We start from the raw sequence: 5,433 nt of genomic DNA, 5'->3' as shown, positions 1-5,433 counted from the left end.
CATGCCTCTCTTTGGACAGCCATGCCCTTGAGTATCAGAAAGTGGAAGCTGTGCCCGCTCTTTCATGACTGGCCTGTACCCCTTCTTCCAAGACTTGCCACGCCAGGACCTGCATGCTCAGGAATTTGTGCCCTCTCTTCTATGGATACCCACTCCAGGGCCTACCAGGCCAGTTAAACTGTGTGCCGGCTTTGATGGCTGGACTCCCCAGAATATGACAGGCCCCCAAGAGCCAGGCCAGGGAATCTGAATCCCCTCTTCCATGGATGACCTCTCCAGTACAGGATAGGCCTTGAGGATCCAGACCCAGGATGTTGCACCACCCTTTCCCAAGGCTGGCCTATGCAATGCCACACAGGCCCTGGGGAGCCAGACTGGTGAAGCTGTGGCTCACTCTTCTAAGGCTGGCCTCACCAGGGCTGGTCAAGCACTGTGGTGCCACGAAATGTAAGTTGTGCCCCCTCCACCATGACACCCCTCTGCAGGGGTAATCATTTCCTAGGCATGCAGTCTGGAGAGTTACACCCCTTTTTCCATGGTTGGCCTTCCCTGTGCTGGCCATTCCCTGGGGAGTTAGGCCAGAGAAGCTGTGCCACCTCTTCCATGACTGGCCACAGCAGGGCAAGACAGGCCTGAGGATTCACTCCAGAGAAGTTGTGCCCCCTTTCCTTGGCAGGCCATCTCAGGCAAGGCTAGACCCAGGGTTGCTAAGCCACAAAAGCTGCACTCCCTTTTCCAGGGCTAGCCTCCCAGGGGATGACCATGGCCTGAGGAGCCAGGTCACAGATGCTGTGCCCTATCTTCCATGGCTGACCTCTGCCCCTCTTCCAGTATTGACCTCCACAGGTACAGCTAGGCCGGGCAGGTGAGCCTGCTCTTCCAAAGCTGGCCTCCTCAGGGCTAAACCGACCTGGGGGGAGCAAGCCTGGTGAAGTTGTGCTCCCATCTTCAGAGGATTGCTCCACAGCGCCAGACAGTTCCTGGAGAGCCAGGCCAATGAAATTATGCCGTCTTCCAGGCCTAGCCTCTCAAGGGCCTACCAAACAGGGGAAGACAAGTAACCTCTTTCTTAGTTTGCCTCCTCTGGGTGGGACAGGCCCTAAATAGCCATACCAGGGGCATTGCACACCCCTCTTCCATGGCTGAGCTCCCCAGATTCAGAGAGTCACGGGGATGTCAGGCCAGGTAGCTGCTTCCACTCTTCCATGGCTGGCCTTTCTACAATGGCCATGTCCTCAGTGCAAGGTTGTGGAAGCTGTGCTATCTTTTCCATGGCCTGCACCCTCTCTTGCATGACTGGAATCTCTAGGTCCCCCAAGACCATTGAAGATGCACACTCTTGTCCTCACCCAGCCTCCCCAGGGCATACCAGGAAAGGGAAGGTATACTCACAGTTCCATGGCTGGCCTATCCAGTTTCCAACAGAAGCTCCTGGAGCAAATCAGGAGAACCTGAGCCCCCCCCCCCACTTCCACAGCAAGCCTGCCCAGGCCCAGGTAGACCATGGAGACCAAAGTGGGAAGCCTGTACCCAGTCCTTGCACAGTTGGCCTCCACAGGGCCAGACAGGCCATGGGGAGCTGTGTCCCCTTCTTCCATGGTTTGGCTCCACATGGATGAACATGACTGGGGATCCAGGAGTGTTAATATGTGCCCCCTCTTTCATGTTTGTGTCTGCAGGACAGGATAGGCCCCGGGCAGTCAATTTGGGGAAACTACGCCCCAATTTACAATGGCTGGACTCTAAAGGGCCTGGTTTGCCAGGCCAGGGAAGCTGCACCTTCTCTTCCTTGACTGGCACCTCCAGAGCCTAACGAGCTGTGGAGAACTAGCCTGGGGAAACTGTACCCCCTCTTTTAAGTCTGGCCTCAGCAGGGCTGGACAGGCCCTAAGGAGCCAGGCTGGGGGAGCTCTTTTCCCTCTTACATGTCTGGCAACCACAGAGCTAGAGAATGCCTGTGGAGCCTTGCTGGGGAAGCCACACTCCCCTCTTCCACAGCTGGCCTCCCCAGAACAGGCCACACCTTGTGGTACCAGGCTAGGGAAGCTTTGCTTCCTATGCCATGGCTGGCCTCCCTGTGGACAGCCATGCCCTGGGGAACTAAGTCATGAAATCTGTGCCCACTCATCCTTGAATGGCCTGTGCTGCCTCTTCCACACACAGCCTCCATAGTGCCTGCTAGGCTAGGAAGATGAACCTGCTCTTTCATGACTGACCTCCCTAGGGATGCAGAGGCCCGGGGAGGCCAAGTCGCTGAATCTGTGCCCCCTTCTTCCAAGAATGTCCACTGCAGTTCTAGACAGTTCCTAGGGAGCCATGTCAAGGAAGCTTTGCCCCACTCACTCTCCCATGGTTGGCATAGTGAGAACAGGAAAGACCCTGGAGTGCCAGGCTGGGGAAGCTGCAATCCTATTCCATGACTGGTGTGTAACACATCTTACATGATGGGCCACCCCAAGGCCTTCTAGCCCAGTAAACTCATTCTTCCGCCACTGGCCTCCAAATGGCCTTCCAGGCTGGGGAAGCTGGGTCCCACTCTTTCAATTCTGGCTTCTGCTGATATGAACAGAATCTGAGGATCCAGGCTGGGGAGCCAGTGGCCCCCACTTCCACAGTTGACCTCCACGGAGATGGACAGGCCCTGGAGAGCCAAGACAGGGAAGCTTTGTCCCTTTCTTCCACAGCTGGCCTCACCTGGGCCTGCAAGCCTGTGGCAGATCTGCCTCCTCTTCTGAGCTAGCCTCTCCATGGCCCGGCAGGCTGCAGAAGGTTCTCATGTTCTTCTGTAGATGGACTCAACAGGACTGGCCAAGCCCTGGGGTGCCAGACCATGTAAGCTGCATCCCCCTTTTACACGACTGTCCCCCTCATCAGCGGTCATACAGTGCGGTATAAGGTCAGGGAAGCTGTGCCCTCTCTTCCATTCTGGCTTCCCCAGAGCCTGCCATTTCCTGGTGACCCTGGCCAGGGAAATTGTGCTCTCCTACTCCACAACTGGCCTAAGCAGGGCCTTAGAGGCCTTGGGGAGTTTGGGTATTTAAGCTGTGACTCCTCTTTCATGAATACTATATCCAGGGCCAGACTGACCTTAGGGATTCTGTGTCCCCCTCTTCCATGGTTGACCCATGCAAATCCAGAGATGACCTCTGGGCCCAGGTCAGGCAGGCTGCACTCCCCTGTGCCACATCTGACCTCCACAGTGCTGGGGACCCAAACAGGGGAAGTTGCACTGCCCTCTCCCATTGATCTTTATTGCAGGGCCAGGTAAACTCTGCAGAACCAGGAGGGGTGAGCTGCATCCCCCTTTCCACAGCTGTTTTCTGTTGGCCAGACAGGCCCTGGGAAAACAAAGCTGAGGCTGCTGTGCTCCTCTCTTCCATGGCTGGCCTCTACAGGGCCATACAGGTCCTGGGGTGTCAGTTCTGGTAAGCTGTGTCCCCTCTGCCATGACTGGTATGCCCTGGGCTAGCCGTTGTCTTTACATGAAAGGCTGTGGAAACTGTTCCCCCTCTTCCATGGCTGGGCTGAGCCCTGTTTACCACTACTGGTCTCCCCAGTCCCTGCAAGCTCATGGAAGCTGCACACCTCTTCCACAGATAGACTCCCGAGGTTCTGCCAAGCTGGAATGCCTGGCATCTCACCTGACCCCACCTTCTTTCCTCCTCTATCTCTGTCTGGATTTCCTGCCTTGCTATATTCTGCCCTGCCATAGGCCAAAGCAGCTTCTTTATTAACCAATGGTAATAAAATATTCACAGAATAGAGAGAAGAATTCCACATCATCTCACCTTTTCTGTCTAAATAAAATGGAAGGTTTTAACTTTTATAAAGCAAAATTACATATAACAAAAGTTACCCAGCAAGAATTATCATTATAAATTTTAGTCTATTTACATTTTGCAAATTAAGGCAAATGCTCTTGTTTATCCTATCTTTGTGAGTAGAAAATTTTATATCTAATTTATTTTTTATCATAACTAAAGAAAACTATAATTATAGCTATCTAGTCTCCAACCCTACCAAAGACCCCAGAAGGATATAATATTATCTAAGTAAATAGTAGGTGCATTGTAAGCAATTTCCAAGGTTCTAGAAATGACAGAGAAATCTTGCTCCCTGGGCAGTTACCCAAACTTCTTTTTTACTATTGGGGCATCCATCTTCAGCCTATAGGCCCATAGTATCTGGCAGATTTTTTTAGTGATGTGGGATGCCCCTCTGTATACTGTAAATATGTTCTATTACCATTGGTTAATAAAGAAGAAACTTTGGCCTAGGACAGAGCAGAATATATCAAGGTAGGAAATCTAAGCAGAGAAAGAGGAGAAAGGAAAGTTGAGTCAGGTAAGATGCCAGCCAGCCATCAAGAAAGCTAGATATATAGAAAATGATGTATCTAAACATAATAAAGGCAATATACAGCAAGCCAACAGCCAATATCAAACTAAATGGAGAGAAACTCAAAGCAATCCCACTAAAACTAAGAACAAGACAAGGTTGTCCACTCTCTCCTTATCTATTCAATATAGTTCTTGAGGTTCTAGCTAGGGCAATTAGACAATAATAGGAGAACAAGGGGATACAAATTGGAAAAGAAGAAGTCAAACTCTCATTACTTACTGATGATATAGTTTACATAAGCAACCACAAAAATTCTTGCAAGGAACTTATACAACTCATAAACACCTTCAGTAATGTATCAGGATACAATATTATCTCAAAAGAATCAGTAGCCCTCCTTTACACAGATGATGAATGGGATGAGAAAGAAATCAGAGAAACATCACCCTTTATAATAGCCACAAATAACATAAAATATCTTGGAGTAACTCTAACCAAACAAGTGGAAGATTTGTATGTCAAGAACTTTATTTGAAGAAAGAAATGGAAGAAGACACCAGAAAATGAAAATATCTCCCATGCTCTTAGATAGGCAGAATTAACATAGTAAAAATGGCAATCTTACAAAAAAATATTTCAAAATAAAATATTCCACAGATTCAATGCAATGCCCATCAAAATCCCAGCAAAACTCTTCAAAGAACTCAGAAAAACAATACTCAAATTCACATGGAAAAAAACCCTGCAGATAACCAAAACAATTCTGTACCATAAAGAATGTCTGTAGGCATCACAATCACTGACTTCAAACTCTATTACAGAGCTACAGTACAAAAAATAACCTGGTATTGGCATACGAACAGACAGGAGGACCAATGAAACCAAATCAAAAATCTGGATATCAATCCACACACCTACAAACACAGGATTTTTTTAAAATTTTTTATTGAGAAAAAGAAAAAAAAAGGTTCCGCCTCCTCCCAGCCTCCCATTTCCCTCCCCCTCCTCCCACCCTTCTCCCCCTCCTCCCACTCCTCTCCCCCTCCCTCTCCAGTCCAAAGAGCAGTCAGGGTTCCCTGCCCTGTGGAAAGT

The sequence above is a fragment of the Microtus ochrogaster genome, chromosome 22 (assembly GCF_000317375.1).
Source record: "Microtus ochrogaster isolate Prairie Vole_2 chromosome 22, MicOch1.0, whole genome shotgun sequence".
Lineage (NCBI taxonomy): Eukaryota > Metazoa > Chordata > Mammalia > Rodentia > Cricetidae > Microtus > Microtus ochrogaster.
This window is presented reverse-complemented; position numbering follows the sequence as displayed.